The sequence below is a fragment of the Piliocolobus tephrosceles genome, chromosome 20 (assembly GCF_002776525.5).
Source record: "Piliocolobus tephrosceles isolate RC106 chromosome 20, ASM277652v3, whole genome shotgun sequence".
NCBI classification, from domain to species: domain Eukaryota; kingdom Metazoa; phylum Chordata; class Mammalia; order Primates; family Cercopithecidae; genus Piliocolobus; species Piliocolobus tephrosceles.
In genome coordinates this window covers 20,403,207-20,426,714 of record NC_045453.1, presented here as the reverse complement: position 1 = coordinate 20,426,714, position 23,508 = coordinate 20,403,207, and the positions used below count along the sequence as shown (strand labels likewise).

At 39.8% G+C, this 23,508-nt stretch overlaps 1 protein-coding gene across 6 annotated transcripts in view; it reads right to left on the bottom strand.

Annotated features, from left to right (window-relative positions):
• Positions 1-23,508, bottom strand: part of NCOA3 (nuclear receptor coactivator 3) — a 146,111-nt gene that overhangs the window by 33,823 nt on the left and 88,780 nt on the right. The window lies entirely within an intron of this gene.

Genomic DNA, 23,508 nt, shown 5'->3' with positions numbered 1-23,508 from the left:
TAATCCCAGCATTTTGGGAGGCCGAGGCAGGTGGATCACAAGGTCAGGAGTTTGAGACCAGCCTGGCCAATATGGTGAAACCCCGTCTCTAGTAAAAATACAAAAAGTAGCTGGGCGTGGTGGCATGCGCCTGTAGTCCCGGCTACTCGGGAGGCTGAGGCAGGAGAATCGCATGAACTCGGGAGACAGAGGTTGCAGTAAGCTGAGATCCCGCCACTGCACTCCAGCCTGGGTAACAGAGAGCGACTTCATTTCAAAAAAATAAATAAATAAAATAAAAAGAATAGTGATTCCATTCCTTAAGTACAAAAATAGAATAATTCTTGCTATGTCTCTATAATTGGTTTTATATTTGTTTCATTCAAAGGTTATTTTTAAATTGAATGGCAAACTATCCATTGAGTAATAACTTTTTGTTTGTTTGTTTAAGACAGGTTCTTACTGTGTCACCCAGGCTGAAGTGCAGTGGCACAATCTCAGCTCACTGCAAATTCGGCTTCCCAGGCTCAAGCAATCCTCCTGCCTCAGTATCCCAAGCAGCTGGGACAACAGGTGAGCACCACCATGCCCAGCTAATATTTGTATTTTTTGGAAAGAGGGTCTCACCAAGTTGCCCAGGCTGGTCTTGAACTCCTGGGTTCAAGTTATCTACCTGCCTCAGCCTCCCAAAGTGCTGGGATTACAGGTATGACCCACCACACCCAGTCTACATTTCTTTATTTTAAATATGTAACTTACTCCACTTTCTAGATATTATTTCCTTACTTTGGCTTTTGTTTATAAGCTGAATCCCTGAAACAAATCAGTGGATAACAGCACTTCTTTAATTTGAAATATATAATTTCGCCTATATTCTCAATATTATTTCCTTTCTTTGGTATTAAATATAAGTTGAATACTCGGTATGGAGTAAGGGGTCTACCATGTAATAGGTGGTCAATAAATGTCTTGAATAAATATTGAATACATATAAAAGCAACATTCAACCTACCAAATTATAGTGTAGAATTTTCCTTTATTTTGATCTATAACAATCATTCAATGCAATCCTACTGCTTTAAACTCTTTAAATGTTTACTTCTACAGTTGATATACAGTGTTATAATAAATTCTGGCAGCATAAATTAAATCAATAGAAAAACTAAGCCATGACAATCTCTTAATATGCAAAAAAATTAATAAGTACAAATATCAGTTTAAACCAGAAACGCAGATCATTTGTGTTAAGTCAATGTTTATGTGCATATAATGAAACCTAAATATGTCTACCTAAATCCATAGACACATGCAGCTCTTTCTCTTGATCTCGCAAAACAAGCCACACTGTACACATAAGCCTGTGCCATCTTCCTGCTACCAGACTTACTCCTTCACAGAGTTGAACCTAATTATCCAAAAAGGTACTAAGGGAAGGCTGGCAGGGGTGCCTCATGCTTGTAATCCCAGCACTTTGGGAGGCCGAGGTGGGCGGATCACCTGAGGTCGGGAGTTTGAGAGACCAGCCTGACCAACGTGGAGAAACCCCATCTCTACTGAAAACACAAAATTAGCCAGGCACGGTGGTGCATGTCTGTAATTCCAGCTACTCAGGAGGCTGAGACAGAACTGCTTGAACCTGGGAGGCGGAGGCTGCGGTGAGCCAAAATCGGGCCTGGGCAACAAGAGTGAATTCTGTCTCAAAAAAAAAAAACACTAAGGGAAAATAACTTAAAATCATGAAAAAGGTGTTTACTCAAACATGAAGGTATAATTATTTAAGATATAAAATATTTCTATCTTATTTTTGTTTTGCTTTTGAGATGGAGTCTCACTTTGTCACCCAGACTGGAGTGCAGTGGCACGATCTCAGTTCACTGCAACCTCCGCCTCCTGGGTTCAAATGATTCTCTTGCCTCAGCCTCCCGAGTAGCTGGGATTATAGGTGTGTGCCACCATACCTGGCTAATTTTTATATTTTCAATAGAGTCAGGGTTTCATCAAGTTGGCCAGGCTGGTCTCGAACTCCTGACCACAACTTATCTGCCTGCCTCAGCCTCCCAAAGTGCTGCAATTACAGGCATGTGCCACCATGTCCAGTCTCTATCTTGGTTTTTTAGGAATAGGTTGGATAGATTTGTAGTTCTTAATTAGACATGGACAAACCTTAGGTACATTTACTGTACAACTGTATAAGACACCACAATGTCTAAGAGTAAATGACAAATTATTTTACAACAAAAAGCGAAGTAGAGCAAACATCTCCTGAATTTCATTAAACTAAAGAAAAAGCTCAACGTGAGAAATAAAAAAGCATTTCTGGTCCCCAAAATAATAATTTCAACATATACAATATTATAATTCCTGAGCACAAATGACTATGACAAACCCTTCAGGTAGTTTTCTATTTGGTATTAATCTTAGCTATAAACAAAAAATCAAAAATGGCATTTGTTTTAGTTACCATGCCTGTTGTCTCCTTCTCACTGGGAGGACGTTAGTTTGGTAGATTACTCATTTTAAGATATAAAAGGTAAATGTCTAGCACACACTAGATCTAGATCACTTTCAGTCAACATTCAAGAATGAAGATGAGAGAGGGGAGCAAGGCATGTAGCAAGACCATGAAGTTCTTAACCGGTAAGAAACATGGATCAATAACTGCCTGAGACTAGCTTACAGTTTTACATCTTAAATTACAACCCATCTAGTTTGGAGAATATATGGAGTTGATAAAATCCATCTTCAAAGGGGAAATAATATAGCACAACAGTCTCACAATAAGTTTGATTATAAGAACAATCTAGGCCAGGCGCGGTAGCTCACGCCTGTAATCCCAGCACTTTGGGAGGCCGAGGAGGGTGGATCACCAGAGGTCAGGAATTCAAGACCAGCCTGGCCAACATGGTGAAATCCCATCTCAACTAAAACTACAAAAATTAGCTGGGTGTGGTGGCATGCACATGTAGTTCCCGCTACTCAGGAGGCTGCGGCAGGAGAAAAGCTTGAACCCAGGAGGTGGAGGTTGCCAGTGAGCCAAGACCGCTCCACTGCACTCCAGCCTGGGTGACAGAGTTAGACTCTGTCTAAAAAAGAAAAAAAAAATAACAGTCTATTAACATAGAGTCCCTTCTTAATTCTGACTCCCTATAATTAGATATTATCACCGATAGTTGAATATAAAAGAAATTAGGACCTATACTTGCCCCCAAGTAATCTGTCCTCCTGAAGTTATATCATACATCCAACTGTGAGATGCACCCATATTTTGAAGTTTCCACTGCACCTCTAATGCACTTCCAAGAAGATACACAATCCAGTCTCAGAAGCCTTTTCAAGCCCCTGGCCCCAAAGTACAGAAAAGAACTAGAAGGAGGAACTTCTCATTTTGTCAGAATTCAAAGGCTAAAACCAAGTCAATCTTTCAATATAAACTCTACCACCCAGATCCATAAGCCATTTATAGAATTATTTTCCTTATCTAAAATGTTTCTACTAAAAAAAGTTCTATGCTACACTACTTAAATGTATTAACTATGGCAATGCACACTAAGACTGCATTTTTAAAAAGGTTGGGCAGGGTGGTTCACACCTGTAATCCCAGCACTTTGGGAGGCCGAGGTGGGCAGATCACCTGAGGTCCAGAGTTCGAGACCAGCCTGACCAACATGGTAAAACCCCATCTCTACTAAAAATACAAAATTAGCCAGGCGTAGTGGCACATGCCTGTAATCCCAGCTACTTGGGGGGCTGAGACAGGAGGATTGCTTGAACCCAGGAGGTGGAGGTTGCAGTGAGCGGAGATTGTGCCATTGCACTCCAGCATTGCACTCCAGCCTAGACAACAAAAACGAAACTCTGTCTCAAAAAACAAACAAAAACCTGCATTTAAGCAATATATTCTATGCAATTACTTTTTTTTTGGAAGAGGGGTGCAGTGGTGCAATCTCAGCTCACTGCAACCTCCACCTCCGGGTTCAAGCAATTCTCCTGCCTCAGCCTCCCAAGTAGCTGGGACTACACGCGCCTGCCACCACCCCGGCTAGTTTTTGTATTTTTAGTAGAAATGGGGTTTCACCATATTGGTCAGGCTGATCTCAAACTCCTGACCTCAAGTGATCCACCTGCCTCGGCCTCCCAAAGAGTTGGGATTACAGCCGTGAGCCACCGCGTCTGGTCACAATTACTTTAATGTAGAATAGTTAACAATTAGAATACCTTTCAATGCTATCAAAATCTAATGCTATTTCTATATTATATGAAAAAGTTCAAAGTATATCCATAAGATTTAAAATGAACAAGTATCTTAAAACTGGATAGAATGTTTCCTATAAATACTATAGGCCTTTCTATACATAACATTCAAGCTATGGAACATGCTGACGCTTAGACATCAACAGAATATATAATAAATTGCTAGAAAATGAACTTTCGTGGAATAACTAATTAAAGCTAAAAAGCAGCAAAGGATTATACCTGCTAGCTCAAAAACCATGAAAATTTTGGTATATGGCTCAGCAGCACTTATCAGCTTTCCTTTTGGTTATTTGGGATTAAGACAGGAGGGAAAAAGTTTGATTATACTCAGCAAATTAGCCAAATGGACAAGGATACAGGAAATACTCCAGGTCCAAAAGGAAAAGATATCAATCAACACTACCAGTGTTCATTAGGCATGCAAGAAGTTATTTTGGGGGACCTAAGAAAAGCTATACTGTGCCAAAACAGGAGATGAGTTATCCAGTAAATCTAAATTGACATAGGGACCAACTAAAATGGTTTACTTTTCCCGAATTAATAAGGGAGAAATGAGGAGATAATTTTGTGGTAGTACAATGCTAGGCATCTCACATACACTGGATAATTTATTTACCAGGACCCTCCAGAGTATGTATTACTACAATAGTCCCATTTTACAGATAGGGAAATGGCTAAATAACTTTCCACTAGATCACACACAGACTCTGGATGGCAGAGCTAGAACTACAATCTTTTTTCAGACTTCATAACCAACAAAATATGTATCAAATGTTTCTTGGGCATTTTATTCCCCCACCAAAACACCACCAAAACAAGCCATTTATACCATTGAATCACACTATAGCCAACCAGTTAGCCAGAAAATTTCTCAGCTTATCAGTAAGAACACTGAGAGGTTATGACAGCCATAGTTTAGGGGCATGCAGTATTAGGGACAGAGGCAAGGAGTTGCTCAAGCTTAGCAGATACTAATGCTCCCCTCAAGCACCTTACCTAACCATTACCCTCCAAAGTCACTAAACTGCCCTTCGTGGTGGTCTAATATTACCCATGACCCTTACTTCCACTTGAGATGGTCGATGGCTCACATAGCAAAAGGAAAATTTGAGATCAAAAAGTACACACTATACCCTAAAATGGTCAGTCAAGTATTGTTATTCTTTGTTTTGCTATGATGAAATGGTGAAGCTACTTGACTATCCCAGCAGCAATTTAGTTTATCCGTGAGGCTTGTTTCCCTAACTTATACAAGGTATGATTAAATACACTAATTAGAGAGAGGTTTGGTGTATTTCTTGAGAATCACAGTAACGTAGGGAAATTTTTTCAAACAGCTATGGATCTGAACTGGTTTATTAAAAACTGCTTCAAGCAATATGCAAAGCAGAGACTGCTCAAGTCAATCAGAAAAACAAGTTCTTGGGAAGAATGAGACGGTCATACATAAAAGTTCTACCCAAAACTCAAATTCCAAATTCTCAAATTCCTAATTAGGCAACTTAGAAAATAACTACCACTAGCTAACACAAGGGCTTAATCTTACAAGGTTTTTTCCTCTACCCTACAAATATCAGTAAGTTTCTTAATCTTCTTTCAATCTGTCATTCATACCCTTACTAATAAAATAAGAGGAGCTCCCAGAGAACTGGTACCAGGGAGAAAGAACTGAAGACAAATATAACATGTGTGTGTAAGGGACAGGGGAAGGCAGGGAAGAGACAAGTTCATAAACACGCAACTGTTATAAAAGCTTCCTCCTCAATTGGATGACTCTTCCAGTTAGTATCTCCTATCTTTGTTTCCTTTCAGTTCTGGTAAGGAAGTTAAGAGCTCTGAGGAGATAAGCAGGAGAGGAAATAAAAGAAAAAAAAAATTTTTTTTTTTTTTTTTTTTTAAAGACAGAGTCTTGCTCTGTTGCCCAGGCACAGAGCAAGTGGCAGTGGCACAATCTGAGCTCACTGAAACCTCTGCCTCCCAGGTTCAAGCGATTCTCCTGCCTCAGCCTCCCAAGTAGCTGGGATTACAGGTGCCCACCACCGCACCCAGCTAATTTTTATATTTTTAGTAGAGATGGGGGTTCACCATCTTGGAAAGGTTGGTCTCGAACTCCTGACCTCATGATCCACCGGCCTCAGCTTCCCTAAGTGCTGGGATTACAGGCGTGAGCCACTGCGCATGGCCTACTTATTTATTTTTCTTTTGCTTCCTCATCCTCTGTCAGAGAGAGTGAAATTTTGTATATCCTTTCGTTTTGGGGCTAATTTGCTATTGTTTTGTAGGATAAAGTATAACACAATCCTTTTTTTTTTCCCCAAATTAATTCCATTTCAGCTCAAACATTTTGCATGCCCAGAATCATTTTAGGCCCAGAAAACAGAGATAAATGTCACTACCAACTATTAGAACTCTCAGGCTAACAGAACAGGGAAAGAGAAAAACAATTAAATTTGATAAGTGTTAAAAAAAAAAAAAAAAAAAAGGAATCGTATGAACACAATGAATAGCAAAGCTAGGAGCCTACAGTTTTTAGAAACAAAACATAAACATGGTATCTACAAGAAGAACTACCTTGGTGGAGATATATACAAAGAAACAGTACAACCTCAGTTCTTGGTAATTTCTTCTCCACTATCTTTCCTTTATAATGTCAGCATATTGGGTGACGGGCTAGCAAGAAACAATAAAGTAAAACATCCAATTTTTTTTTTTTTTTTTTTGAGACGGGGGCTTTCTCTGTCGCCCAGGCTGGAGTGCAGTGGCTGGATCTCAGCTCACTGCAAGCTCCTCCTCTCGGGTTCATGCCATTCTCCTGCCTCAGCCTCCCGAGTAGCTGGGACTACAGGCGCCCGCCACCTAGCCCGGCTAGTTCTTTGTATTTTTTAGTAGAGACGGGGTTTCACCGTGTTAGCCAGGATGGTCTCGATCTCCTGACCTTGTGATCCGCCCGTCTCGGCCTCCCAAAGTGCTGGGATTACAGGCTTGAGCCACCACGCCCGGCCCTAAAACATCCAATTTTTAATACATAAATTGAACAGAAAAGCATCTGAATGTAAATTATTTTGTGCACAAGGTTCCATTCTCTCTTCCTTCTTGCATATTTATGTTCCAGTTTAAACCTGATGACGTTGAATTCAAACATAAACTCCCCAGAGAGTAGACTGCCAGAACTGGGCATACCAATTAGCCAACTCAGGTGTTAGTTGCAACTGGAAGCTTGCTGCCAAGAGACTTCTCAACCTCTACATGAGCAACAGACTTGAAGTTCACAGATATACACTGTGCAGAGGGAGTTAAGGAAGCCAATTCCATCTAAACCTAAATCAAATTACCCTCTCCTGACAGCATACTAACTAGCTGGGTGACTCTTGTTTTAAAGGTTACACTGACTTCTACAATTTAATACACTGAACCTATCTCATATACAAGAACAGACTTAAGTCTGAGCTTCATAAACTTGAATTTGGCTTCAGTTTAATCAACCTGTTACCAGACATACTTCTTCCTCATCAATCACCACCAGCAACCACCAAAATGATTTTTATACTAAAAATTTTTAATAAAGGTAACTGAAACATTTCCTTTATTTTAACCTTAAGTCACTAATTTTTTTTTTTTTTTTAATCTTTCCCACACCACTTTTCCATCTAGAATATTCTTGCCCTTCAAGATTAATTTGTCACCTCTGGTAAAACCATCCCCAACTGTCCCAATTTTAGACAAAGTTTTCCCTTCTTCATCCTAAGCATTTTCCATACTTTTACTATAACATTTTATATATTACACTATTTCTGTCTCTGCTTCCTACCTTGTAAGCTCTAAACCATTGTATAAACTTGTATGTAACTCTATTTTATTACAAACTCTTTTTTTTCACTACCACCATTCCTCTTCTCTTTTCCAACTCCAGTTCTCTTCTGCCTTCCCATCAGTTATACTTTTGAGTAACTCCACATCTTCTTAAAAGACACAGAAGGTTCTCCTTTTACAGAGTTAAAAAGAGGTAATTTGGCTGGGTGTGGTGGCTCACACTTGTAATCCCAACACTTTAGGAAGCCAAGATGGAAGGGCAGCTTGAACCCGGGACTTCAAGACCAGCCTGGGCAACATGGCAAAACCCCGTCTCTACAAAAAATACAAACACTTAGCCGAGCATGGTGAAGCACACCTGTAGTCCCAGCTACTCAGGAGGCTGAGGTGGGGGTATCACTTGAGCCCAGAAGGCAGAGGTTTCAGTGAGCCAAGGATCGTACCACTGCACTCCAGCCTGGGCAAAGGGAGTGAGACCCTGGTCTTGAGGGGCAGATGGAGTGGGGCTTTTTTGTTTTGTTTTGTTTCTGAGATGGAGTCTCACTCTGTCGCCCAGGCTGGAATGCAGTGGCGCAATCTTGGCTCACTAAAATCTCCGCCTCCCAGATTCAAGCGATTCTCCTGCCTCAGACTCCCAAGTAGCTGGGATTATAGGCAGCCACCAGTATACTCACCTCATTTTTGTATTATTAGTAGAGACGGGGTTTCGCCACGTTGGCCAGGTTGGTCTCGAACTTCCGACCTCAGGTGACCCACCCACCCCAGCCTCCCAAAGTCCTGGGATTACAGGCATGAGCCACCACGCCCGGCCAAGGAGGAGATTTTTAAAACCCCAGTATTGTGTACCACTTTTTACCTCTGGGGTTTGTAGTTTAATTTTCCTTCGACAGACATAAATATCTCTACATCAAAAGTAGTATTTATACCTACGTTTGTCCCTGTGGCATATAATGAAAACATAAACAGCAGAGGAAGAAAGAGAGAAATAAAAATCAAAGATTTTAGTCATGCTAAGGTAAGTGAGAAAGAACTAGATAGAGTGGTGGGGAGGGAGAACGGGTATGTGCACAGAGCAGAAATGAAATCTGATATAAATTAAATTAATAAGCAATAAAGATGTAAAGGAGAGATGATCACAGCATGTGCCCCATGCTCTTCTAATCTATTCTTTCCATCTACCTCACAGAGGAAAAGACAGTATTGAGAAATAAATGTTAAAGCTTTAGAGGTGACAACATTAGCCACCTGGTAACCAAACAGCTGAGAGCAGCAAGGATGGTACATAAAGTGTACCATGGTACACTAAGTAAACAATGAAGAGGGGGAATGGTAACCATGGTCAAAAGCAAGACAGATAAATACTCCTAACCAGAGTGCCTGTAGAGTAAAAAGCAAAATAACACACTTCTCCCTATAGTACTAAAGTTAGCCCTGTCCAGCAATATCAAAAATAGAGGATACAATGAGTTTGCTCACCTGCAACACTGATACTACAAAAATTACCATTGTAGAAATAAATATAAAGCTAATAAAAGACTTTTGGGTTAATTTTTCAAAGAAAAGATATTGAAGGTAGAACAGAGAGAGAGATGTCCTTCTTATAAAAGCAAAGAGGTTGGAGCAGATCTGCAACTCTAGCAACACAACATGGCAAGTCTGACTCACAAGACTTCCTGAATAGGTCATCATCTGTACTGCTGCTTAGTCTGTGGCTCAGTTCTTTCTTTCCTGACCTCACAGCTTGTTACTCTTCAACAATTATTAAATAACTTTACATTCAAAATAATCCTTTTTTAAAAATGTTTCCAGGCCAGTTTCAGTAGCTCACACCTGTAATCCCAGCAATTTGGGAGGCTGGGGCAAGAGGATTGCTTGAGCCCAGCAGTTTGAGACCAGCCTGGGCAACACAGTGAGATTCTGTCTCTGCAAAAACACCAAAATTAGCTGGGCAGCATGTGCCTGTGGTCCCAGCTATTCAGGAAGCTCAGGTGGGAGGATCACTTGAGCCCAGAAGGTCAAGTCTGCAGTGAGCCATGATCACTACACTCTAGCCTGGGGGACAGAGCAAGACCCTATCTCAAAACAGTAACAATAATAATAGTTTCCATATCCCTAGAAGTTACGTGTCTGAAAACAGAATTTGTCTTTTCAAGTAAATCTCTAAAGCCATTATTCATCTGATGACAACAATACAAATAATGAATAAGAAAATATATATCAAAAAGTTAAAAAATAAAAAAAGCTTTCAACATTATTTGCTTTCTGGAGGGTGGGTCAAAAGGTTAAAAGGTATCAAAACTGAAACTCAATAAAACCCTTGACCCTCTCCACTCCTCTCCAAAAAATAGCTACAGTCTTACGTGGAGCTAAACATTTACACCATTAGGTCAAGATTGCTTCAGAGAAGAAATCTGCAGTAAGCAAAAATATAAAATACTGAAAACAGGAGGAGAAGTACATCATTCAATTTTTGTTTTTTCTTTGTTGCTATTCAAATGTTAGTTTCATGATCCACAACTTTTTTTTTTTTTTTTTTTTTTTGAGATGGAGTCTCGCTCCATCACCCAGGATGGAGTACAGTGGTGGCGCAATCTCAGCTCACTGTAATCTCTGCCTCCTGGGTTCAAGGAATTCCCCTGCCTCAGCCTCCTGAGTAGCTAGGACTACAGGTGTGCACCACCATGCCTGGCTAATTTTTTGTATTTTAGTAGAGATGGGGTTTCACCATGTTGGCCAGGACGGTCTCAAACTCCTGACCCCGTGACATGATCCATAACTTTAAAGAGCTTTTTTTCTGTACTTCACAAAACCTGCCTATTCATGTCTAGTAAATGAAGCTGGGGGCACCTCATTACTGTTAGAGAATATTTGAGGCAAGAAAATTTTATTATGAACTTCTGTAAAAGCATCCATACACCTAAACTGGTTAAAACCAAAACCTACTTCACCAAGTATCTTAAGAGTGGTCATTGTTCAACATATTGGGTGTCATCCACATAGAAAAAAGAAATAGTATCCCCTATGCTAAGTGCTTGGTGTGGATGAATTGTTGATCAAAACAGGTATTTTTGCCTTCAAGGAGCTGATGACTCAGTGTCAGGAATTAACAAACTAGTAAGTAGATCATCAGAAATTGTACTATATGCTACAAAACGTCTTTATTTAAAATTAATGGCCGATCTGTAACTCAGAAACAGAAACAACTGAGTACCAGACATATCCTATAATGTTATACAGCTGTTCAAAGTCCTAAATCTCTATAGTAGATATGTTTCTTACTAATAAAAGAAGTATATTCAGGTTAACAACTAAATGCCCCTGAAATTGGCCAAACTTCAGATTGGTTAGCTCAGACCTCCTTTGTATTTAAGCAGCACAGAATAGAGGCAGTTGTAGCAGGAACTGGGTGTGCTACAAGACACCAAATACAACAAGGTGAAAGGTTTAAGTCAATTGCTTCTAGAGTTCCAACCAAATTCACTAGATTTCAAGCCTTTTGATCTCAGGATTCCTTTACCTCCTAAAAACTGGAAACCTGTAATAACTTCTGCTATATGGGTTATGTCAGTATTCACTAATATTAGAAATTAAAACTTAGAAACATTTGAAACATTCACTTTTTTTGTGTGTGTGAAGACAGGGTCTCAACTCTCACCCAGGCTGGAGTGCAGTGGTGTGATCACGGCTCACTGTAGCTTCGACCTGCTGGGCTGAAGTGATCCTCCCACCTCAGCCTCCCGAGTAGCTGGAACCACAGGCATGTGCCACCATGCCCAGCTGATTTTTTTTTTATTTTTAGTAGAGACAAGGTCTTGCTATGTTTCCCAGGCTGGTCTCTAACTCCAAGGCTCCACCTTGACCTCCCAAAGTGTTGGAATTATAGGGATGAGCCACCATGCCAGACTCATTCACTTTGTTTGTTTGTTTTGTTTTGTTTTTTGAGATGGAGTTTTGAGTGCAATGCCGCAGTCTTGGCTCACTGCAACCTCCACCTCCCCAGTTCAAGCGATTCTCCTGCCCCAGTCTCCCAAGTAGTTGGGATTACAGTTGCCTGCCACCACGCCCAGCTAATTTTTGTATTTTTAGTAGAGACGGGGTTTCACCATGTTGGCCAGGCTAGTCTCAAACTCCTGACCCTCAGGTGATATACCTGCCTGGCCTCCCAAAGTGCTGGGGTTACAGGCATGAGCCACACCTGGCCCTCATTCACTTTTTAAAGCCCATCATATATTAACGTAAGTAACAACTTTTGCAAAAAAAAAAAAAAAATTTCTGAAACAATGAGAAGAATTACACTGTTTACATATTTGCAAATAATAACCTGACTTACTAGAAAACAGTTATTTACTTTTGCATTCAATCTGGCATAATGTTATCTCAATTTAAGTATATAAAGAAAATCTGGCCTCACAAAGACATGTACTTGTAAAAGGAAGGACTATTTTAATAGCCTTTTATAAGTAAGTATGAATATTATTTCTTGATATTAACTAAAACAAGTGGTAATTTCTTAAAGGTGAGTTTTGTAGGAGAGAAAAAAATCATTTTTCCTCTACCCTATCTGAGTTCCTAGTTGGGTCAGACTCCTTAACAAAAGACAAAATAACAAGAGAAAATCAGAAATATAATAAATATACCTCACGTATCCATGAGAGATACCCAGAGAAATAAGTAAAATCTTTTCATTTCTAAGAGGTGGCTTAGAATTCAGACTTCAGCTGAAACAAATAAAGAAGGGCACAGGGGCTGGGGAGCAATGGTTATGGAGAGGTGACCAAGACCAAGAAAAGCATGGTAAACAACAGCAAGGCTTGTTATACAGATTTAAGTCTATGCCTTCTCCATTAATAAGTTTCTAGTGATTGAGTCATCCTTTTCCTGGTAATGAGGAAGACACCCTTACAAGGAGATTTCCTTTATAGATATAAATTTTCCCTTACAAAAGAGTAACTTCTACTCTGTTTTCAGAACTTCTCCTGTGTCTGCTTCTCAAAATAATGCTTACACCAAACAGGCATATTTTAGGGTGGCATATTCTAGTCTCCTACAGTTGCAAAGTAGAATCTGAAACCATATAAATTAACTTTCATGCTGTCTCATTAAAATGCACTGGATCTAACTTGCACTCTGAACAGATCTTTAACCCATGCATCACTGTATAATCAAACACTGGGTCATTTAGGTAATACTGGTTCACTGAGTTAAAGTAGATCTTCCAAATGCTGGTACATTTCATTACACAACTTTTTTAACCCATATTCATCAATGTCATCACCCATCTCATCAGGAAAGTAATAAAATGCTGTCATGCTCAGGGTGGCAGATTGAAGTTTACTTACTTATAATTTCACTTGAAGCTCAAATGTTATCACTGTCAACCAATACAGTCAGATGTTTTCCCTGTAGTGATAGGTTCACCTCACTCAATTTCACGACAGTCTCCAAATAACCAAGACTCAATAGCCATAGTTTGTCAGTCATTCAAGTAAAAATGGTGTTCCATGAAAAAAGTGGATACTTCAGTTCACAATGCAAACAACTGCGCAAGTGCTGTTCCTGGAGACAGCCATCATACTTTGGTGGGCAGAAGTCTTTGTGCACATTTTCCATTCTCATCACACAGAACATTAAAACAACAGTACTTAAAGGTACAGTGAAAGGTACTTAAGGAAAAAAGTGAATGAGGGCCAGGTGTAGTGTTGCTGCTTCATCATGGACAATCCTCAGATCCTCAGTGGAAAACTGATTTTTTTTTCTTTATGAGTCCATGGCAGTGAAGAATGCAATGTCTACCTAAGAGCAGAGTCTGGTGCCACTGCCTTAATTCACGGTAAGGTGTGAGCAATTTTATGTATCACCGCGTTTCCACCATCAGTGCAAACACCAACAGGATGAAAATAGCAAATAACACATTAGCGTTATTATGAGAACAGCCCTAACCATGTAGACCCCTTAAAAGGTTGTCAGAGACTACCAGGGGTCCACGCACCACACATTGAGAGCCACTATATTAGATTAAGGTTGGGGCTGAGAGTCTGAAACTGGGTCTGGCTTCTCCAAGATACTCCACGTTCATATAATAAATGTTTTAGGGCCAGGAGCGGTGGCTCATGCCTGTTAACTCCCAATACTTTAGGAGGCTAAGGTAGGAGGGTCACTTGCCAGAAGTTCAAGACCAGCTTAGGCAATGTGGCAGGACCCTGTCTCTACAAAATACAAAAAAATTAGTCAGGTGTGGTGGTAAGTAAATAAAGCAAGTAAGGAGATAAGTAAGTAAGTAAACAGATGCTTTAGTATCTACTATCTGCAGGTCTATATAAACAAGCCATGTTGTGAGATCAAAAGAACATGAAGATTTCCTGACAGGATAACAGAGAAATGCTGCTATCAATCAACAACACCTTATCCCACTGCTCCAAATATAATAATGACAGATAAAACACAAATTCTGTATTAACTTCAAAAGACACAGTTATGCTCAAACATGACAAATATATTTGTGGACCATGACAGAGGGGAAACATAAAGCAATAAATTAATAACTCCATGAATCCAACTGAGCTCCAAGACAAAAAACAAGCAAAGGCAGTCAGGAAATCAAATTATGCACAAGATAAGAAAACCAAAAGCAAGGCTCACAGGTAAAACGAAAAAATCTCATAGGTAGAGCTGGGCGCGGTGGCTCAAACCTGTAATCCCAGCACTTTGGGAGGCCGAGACGGGTGGATCACGAGGTCAGGAGATTGAGACCATCCTGGCTAACACGGTGAAACCCCGTCTCTACTAAAAAATACAAAAAACTAGCCGGTCGAGGTGGTGGGCGCCTGTAGTCCCAGCTACTTGGGAGGCTGAGGCAGGAGAATGGCGTGAACCCCGGAGGCGGAGCTTGCAGTGAGCTGAGATCCAGCCACTGCACTCCAGCCTGGGCCACAGAGCGAGACTCCATCTCAAAAAAAAAAAAAATCTCATAGGTAGAAACCAAACAAAAAACTCATGAAAGGAAGGTGAAAAAAGGTATTATCAATAGCTAAAGTTATTATTTCAAACTGCCACAGGCAGTTGTAGAGGAAATAAAAGGTTCTCTAAATAAAAAGAAATATATATATATACATATATATATATATATATATATATATATATATGTCTCATACACACACACACACAAACAAAACCTAAGTAATGCACATCGCTGACATTGGAATAATACCTCAGAATTAGAATCCTAGATCTAGACTGAAAGTATGGTGGAAATGTATGAAGGCAACAAAAACAGAGGTATAGGTGACATGCAAAGAAGAACACCAAAATAAAGGAAAAAAAGAATTAATTTCCCACTCAGCATATAAACCATAGACTAAATTTCTAAAGCGTATTTAAAAACAACTAATGGGCTGGGCACAGTGGCTCACACCTGTAATCCCAGCACTTTGGGAGGCCAAGGCAGGTGAATCACGAGGTCAAGAGATCAAGACCATCCTAGTCAACATGGTGAAACTCCATCTCTACTAAAAATACAAAGATTAGCCGGGCGTGGTGGCACGCTCCTGTACTCCCAGCTACTCAGGAGGCTGAGGCAGGAGAATCGCTTGAACCAGGGAGGTGGAGGTTGCAGTGAGCAGAGATCTCGCCACTGCACTCTAGCCTGAGTGACAGAGCAAGACTCCATCTCAAAAAAATAAATAAAATAAAAATAAAAAATAACTGAACTAAGGAAGATAGTCAAGAAATTCATCAATATCAAAAGATGAATTCAATGCTCAATAAAAATCTTGAAATTAGTTTAAAATAAATGTTTACGATCCTTAATGAGATAAAGAATTGGCCAGGCACAGTGGCTCAAGCCTACAATGCCAGCACTTCGGAAAGCTGAGACGGGAGGCTCACTTGAGTCCAGGAGTTTGAGACCAGCCTGGGCAACATAGCAAGCCCCCATCTCTATTTTTATAATAATAATTGAAAGCCATTAAAAATGATAAAAAGAAACAGAAGAATGGATGTTAAAAGAACTTATAAATAATTTGAAAAGATAGTCAATTATCCATGGCCAAACTCTAGACAGACATGGGATACTTGTCTGAAACCAAGAATCAATAGACAAGGTTAATTCCTAGACTGGACACACAAACACACATCATCAGTGAACAAGAAAACGACGGATCCAACTCAAATGAAGCATCGTGAAGTAAAGAAGGAAAAAGAATACAGACTTGACAGCTGATTTGAGCCCAGCATGATCTTACCAAATTTACATCTCTGAACCTCAATTTCACCTTCTCTAAAATGGACATCCACCACCTTTACAAAGTTGTTGAAAGGATTAAAAACCATAGGTAAAACAAAACCTCAGTGATGTCTAGCAAATGGTAGGCTCTCAAAAAATGGCTCCCTCAAGAACCGTATGATTTACAGACAGAATCAAGGTTATTAAGAAAAATGGAATTTGGCCTCTTAACTACAAAGTAACTAGGCCTACAACCTAGTTTACAATAAAAGATATTCGTGTTTCCTAATTCCTGTATTACTGATACGGACAGGAGACAGGGAAATACTGGGTAGAAGGGGGCGGTTCCCCAGCAAAGGCCCCACTCAAATCTGAAAACCCATGACCCCTAAATGAGAACAAGCATTCCTGTTTTCATGCCTAAAAGTTGCCTTTTGACCCACCACACCCCTATATAAACCCCAAGCCCCCGGCTCCACAAGGAGACAAACTGAAGAGCAGAACCACAGAATGACGCAGCAGAGAAAGAGAGAAGAGAAGGAACATCTGAACACCAAGAGGAGTTCGGCTGAGGACGGTCAGAGAGGAGATGGGCCACTGGATGGCCGAATTCCGGGGGAAGATCATTTTCCCACTTCATCCCCTTTCCAGTTCCTCATCCATTCCACTGACAGCCAGCTCCATCACTCAATAAAATCCCCACATTCACCATTCTCAAGTCTGTGTGTGACCTGATTCTTCCTGGATGCTGGACAAGGACCAGAATACCAAGAAAGCTCTGAGCTGTTTAACACTTAAGCCATCCAGGTCAGCAAAGCTAAAAGAGCATACTGTAACACATGCTCACTTCGGCTTCAGGAGTTGCAGACTCCCACCCCTGGACACTCCCATGAGGACAGAGCCCAGAGGCACTCGCCCCAGATTCTGCACCTGCCCACATGCATGCTCCTCCTCCCAAAAGGGGTTTGAGAGCATGGAACAGATGACCCACAGCCCTGTCGCACGTCCTGTGAGGGGGGTCAGGGAACTCTCCCATTAGCTGAAAAAATTAAGCAAATTGTCTAAATCTTGGTGCCTACGAGAGAATTCAAGAGATGCCTCATGCTAAGATCTTCAAATAAAGTTTTGGTAGTGGTCTTGAATTGTTCTTATGTCAGGCACTTAAAATGTTTTCTAAAAATCTCTCTGATATCATACATTTCTTTGTCAAAAGAATTTGTAGAAACGTAACTCTTATTAGGAAAGGCATTTTGGTTACCAGTCACTAAGGATTACTTCCTTCCTCAAAAAATCATGTTAACGCTCTTAACTGATCGCTCTGCAATTTTTTTTTATGTGAAGACACTGGCAATTTAGCCTTAAAAAAGTCCCTTCACTATTCATCACTCTTAATAAGATGGCTTCCTTTCCAACCACCAAAAGGAAAATGGAAAGAAACTCAGGCTTCTCATATTTCAAATAAAATTAAGAGAGAGCTATTTATGGAAACACCAACAGTTTAGATGGTACCTTCACACCACAAACTAGACTTATCAAAAACCTAAGTAAAAATTCTCATACACAAAAATAAATTTCAACTTTCTTCTCAGCGCTTAGGAATCAAAGCCTTAAACTACTGAATCATGTCTGGAAATGAAAAGATAGTAGGATTACAGCTGTGCATGGCCAATTTATCTTCTGAAGTCAAAGCATGTCTCCTATTACCTTGCAGCAAGTCAACGTGATCTGCATATCAATATATCAAATGGTCACAGTATCTGAAACCGATACCAACCACAAAAGGTGTTATTTTAATTAACAAGTTGGCAACATTATGAGCTTTACAGTTTTTTTCTACAATTCTTTTTGAATTATCACAATTTAAAGAAAATTTTTAAAGGCTAAGAACCCAGACTAACAATTATGCCATTCCAATTCTATTTATGTCACCCTCCAGTAAAACAGCCCTATAAATAGCTTTGCAAAAGAGAACAGCAATATACCAATAGTTGGCTTAGAAAAAAAGTTAATTTCTACAATTTAGTTTTCTACAATAGGACAAAATTTTATGGTAATGAAATTAAAGAAGGGCCAAATCAAACAACATTATATAACAAAAGGGCTATCTGGAATGTGTTACATTATTTGTAATAGCACAGAAACTATAAAAGATAAATTCCATGTAAATGAATTAAGTAGCCTACACTGCTGATCTTCCAAGTGCTTGTGTATTCATGTAAGTTTAATATATTGAGTTCACTAAAGATTTACACTTAGTTTTTTATATTAATGACAAGCAATACATGATGGAAAATATATTTAAAGCTTAGGAACATATGTTGAGCATGTGTGCACATGCAAAGCTTTCAAAGTTGCTTTAAAATGTGAAAATGAATATGGCTCCCCCTGTTATCCTTGATAAATGTCAGCTGTCATGTACTCATGTCCAATACATACTGTTTTTCACAGAGCAGAGACCCAGAAAAGGCAATTTTGAACCTACCAGCTGCATGTAATGGTTATACATAAGCAAATTCTATTTGAGGTCAGAAGTTTAAAGGTTTTCAATATCAACTTCTAAATAATGCAGGCTTTATATGTTAAACATTACACAGATTCAAAAGCACACTCTAATTAGAAGTTTTTGGAAACAGACAAAATCGTAAGAAGGCAATTACTCTAAAAGTTTGGCACATGAGAGATAGGGTTATTTATAACAGTGATACAAACTGGACTATTTGTACACCAGTTCACCTTTTATTAGATTACTGAGCTGATATTTAGGCCAATTCTATTTCTTAACTAAGTTACAAATTAAGTACTATAAAGCTATATTATTACCAATCTAACAATTTTCATGTCTATATATGAAAGCTTAGCAGAAAGTAAACCGCTGTAACCTTTGGTCTTTGCTATGGTTTGAATACAGTTTATCTCCACAAAACTCATGTTGAGGCTTGGTCCCTGATGTTGTGGTATTAGGAAGCGGTGCCTTTAAGAGGCAATTAAGTCATTAAGATAGATTAATGCCTTTCTCACTCCCTTGAGTTCTTGCTCCCACAGGTTTGGACTAAAGAGTGGGTTGTTATAAAGTGAGATCCCCTCTTGTTGGTAACTTTGCACATATCTGCTTCCCCTTCCACTTCTCCACCGTGGTGTTACGACACGGCACAAAGCCCTCACCAGAAGCTGACCAGATCTCAGACCTCCCAGATTCCAGAATCGTGTGCTAAATAAACCTCTTTCTTTTATAAACTACTTAGTTTCTAACCCCAGAACACCAGAACACTAGAACAGAACACCAGAAAACAGACTAAGACATTCTTTGACTTTAATAATAAAATACATCAATAGGAATTGTCTTTTGAAAGCATCCCCTGTAGAGTATGAGACCTATACTCAAAATAAATTACCTTTTACAGTAAGTTGTCATATGAGCAACACTAAATTCAAGATAGAATTTTTGAATTCTATCTTTTTTTTTTTTTTTTTTTGGCCGGGCACAGTGGCTCATTCCCATAATCCCAACACTTTGGGAGGCCAAGGAGGGCAGATAGCTTGAGCCTAGGAGTTCGAAACCAGACTGGGCAACATGGCAAAACCCCATCTCCACCAAAAACACAAAAAATTAGCTGGGTGTGGTAGTGTACACCTGTAGTTCCAGCTACTTGGGTGGCTTCGGTGGGAGGACTGAGCTTGGGAGGCGGAGGCTGGAGTGAGCCAAGATCACACCACTGCACTAGAGCCTGGGTGACAGACTGAGACTCCATCTTCCTCAACCCTCCCCCCACACCCCTGCCAAAAAAAAAGACATTTAAGCTTTTAAAATTATAAATGTGGCCAGGCACGGTGGCTCACGCCTGTAATCCCACCAGTTTGGGAGGCTGAGGCTGGGAGACTGTCTGAGGTCAGGAGTTCGAGACCAGTCTGGCCAACACAGTAAAACTCTGTCTCTACTAAAAATACAAAAATTAGTCAGGTGTGGTGGTGCACGCTGGTAATCCCTACTACTCGGGAGGCTAAGGAAGGAGAATCACCTGAACCCAGGAGGCAGAGGTTGCAGTGAGCCAAGATCGCACCATTGCACTCCAGCCTGGCAATAGAGTGAGATTCCATCTCAAGAAAATAAAAAATAAAATAAAAAATAAAATAAAATAATATATATATGCATTAATAATCTCCTACATACTACCATAAAAACAAGTTACCTCCACATTTTAAATACGTATCACTAGTCAGCAGTCTTCCTGCCACAGAAGATGACATTCTTAAAAGTTTAAAAAATATATACAAAGGAAGTGAGAGAATTAGCCATCAGATCATCTCAAGTAAAATAACTGGAGCTTTTCTACTTGTAACTACTGCACTTAACTAGTCCTAAACAGCAGATCCACCAAGATTACGAATTTTTTGGTGAATTTTTCTAAAACTGTAGTTATAAACTTGAGAGCAAAAACTGATTTCTGGAGGCACTGCGCAAGATAGCCCTAAGTATCTCACAAATGTTTAGTGGACAAATAGGAAAGTGGAGATGGATCGGGTATGGTCTTTTTAAGAATACAATCTTTTCAATGTAAACTTTCTTGACAAATGAAAAATATATGCTGCTGGTATTCAAATTGACTGTATAATTACAGGATGACCTCTACAAAAAGACTGAATAAGGTTCTTTAAAAATTGAAGTGAGTGCAATTAACATGTTATTTTTGAAATCTAACAACATTTGAGATAGGAAACCTTTGGAGATCAGTGTCATGAGGAAAGTAACAATATTTTTCTGTAAAATTTCTTTATGACATCATAGTGCTCTTAGCAGTTTTGCGTACATCAGCTAGATTCTTTAATAGCTTTACTGAGATATAATTCACATATCATATGCTTAAAGTGCACGACTGGCTTTTAGTATATTTTAGAGTTGTGTAACTCTCACTGTAATCAATTTTAGAACATTTTCATTATTCCAAAAAACCTCAACTTCCCTCAGCTGTTACTACCCCCTGCTCCCATTCCCACCCGCTCAACCTCATATAACCCAACCTTCCACCCATTCACCCCTGCCCTTGGCAAACACTTACGTATTTTTGTCTTTATGGATTTACCTATTCAGGATATTTAATATAAATGGCATCACACAATATCTAGTTCTTTGTGACTGGCTTCTTATACTTAGCATAGTGTTTTCAAATACATCCACATTGTAGCACGTATCAGTTCAGTCATGCCTAGCTTAATGACAGGGATACATTAGGAGAAATATGTCTTTAGCCCATTTCATCATTACGCAAACATCACAGAGTGTCCCTTAACAAACCTAGATAATACAGCCTAAATCTAGGCTATACAGTATAGCCTACAGCTCCTAGGCAACAAAACTATACTGCATGTTAATATACTGAATACTGCAGGCAAGTGTAACACAATGGTATTTGTGTATCTAAGCATATCTAAATATAGAAAAGGTACAGTAAAAATACAGTATTATAATCTTATGGAACCACTGTCATATACATGGTCCTAATTCTTCACTGACTGAAACATTCGCTGTTACATGCTACATGACTGTACTTCATTGCTTTTTATTTCTGGCTAATACTTCACTGTATGGATACACCACATTTTATTTATTCACTTATCAGCTGATGGAAATTTAAGTAGTTGTTCTGCTATTACGAATACTCTTGCTATGAATATTTGTGTATAAGTTGTGTGATTATGCATATTCTTAAATGAGAAATCATGAACACTAATAATAAAAATAGGTTTCAGCCAGGTGTGGTGGCTCATGCTTGTAATCCCAGCACTTTGGGAGGCCAAGGTGGGAGGATCACTTGAGGTCAGGGGTTCGAGACCAGCTTGGCCAACACGGTGAAAACCTGTCTCTACTAAAAATACAAAAATTAACCAGGCATGGTGGCGTGCACCTGCAATCTCAGCTACTCAGGAGGCTGAGGCAAGAGAATCACTTGAACTCAGGAGGTGGAGGTTGCAGTGAACCGAGATTATGCCACTGCACTCCAGCCTGGGTGACAGAGCGAAACTCCATCTCAAAATAAAATAAAATAAAAACAGGCTTGATAATATATGCCAATGATGCTTCCAAAGTTCTCTAGTCAGGTTCTCTTTTTTTTTTTTTTTTGAGATGGAGTCTCGCTCTGTTGCCCAGGCTGGAGTACAGTGGCACGATCTTGGCTCACTGCAAGCTCTACCTCCCAGGTTCATGCCATTCTCTTGCCTCAGTCTCCCGAGTAGCTGGGACTACAGGCGCCTGCCACCACGCCCGGCTAATTTTTTTGTATTTTTTAGTGAAGATGGGGTTTCACTGTGTTAGCCAGGATGGTCTCGATCTCCTGACCTCGTGATCCGCCTACTTCAGCCTCCCAAAGTGCTGGGATTACAGGCATGAGCTACTGCGCCCAGCCAAAGCCAGGTTCTTTAAAAACATTTATTCTAAAAATCTAAAAACCAATCATGGAATCTTAACTATGATTAATATATTAATGGGCTCTAATGGTGAAAGCAGACAACATGCAAGAAGAGATGGGTAACGTAAGCAGAGAAATGAAAACTCTAAGGAGGAATCAAAAGGGAAGGTTAGGCCAGGCGCAGTGGCTCATGCCTGTAATCCCAGCACTTTGGGAGGCCAAGGCGGGTGGATCACCTGAGATGAGGAGTTCAAGACCAGCCTGGGCAACAGGGAGAGACCTCGTCTCTACTAAAAACACAGAAAGTAGCTGGGCATGGTGGCGAGTACCGTAATCCCAGCTACTCGGGAGGCTGAGGCAGGAGAACGGCGTGAACCAGGGAAGCGGAGCCTGCAGTGAGCCGAGATCACACCACTACACTTTAGCCTAGGCGACAGAGCAAGACTCTACGTCAAAAAAAAAAAAGGACAGGTTAGAATCAAAAACACTAACAGAAACGCAAAATGCCTTTGATGGGCTCATCAGCAGACCAAACATAGGAATGGGAGAACAGTGAGCCTTAAGATCAATACAAACTCCCAAAATTGAAAAAGAAACAGAAAATGAAAAAGAAAAGAATATCCAAGAATGGTGGGACAATTATAAAAGGTGTAACACACACAAAAAGGAAATACTATTCATATGAAATTTTAGAAAAGGTAAAACAGTAATGACATAAAGCAGACCAGCTGGAGGTTTCTTCTGGTTGCTAGGGACCAGTGGAGATGACTGATTGCACAGAGGCACAAAGAACTTTAGAGAGTGGTAGAAATGTTTTATATCATGACTGTGGTGATGGTTACA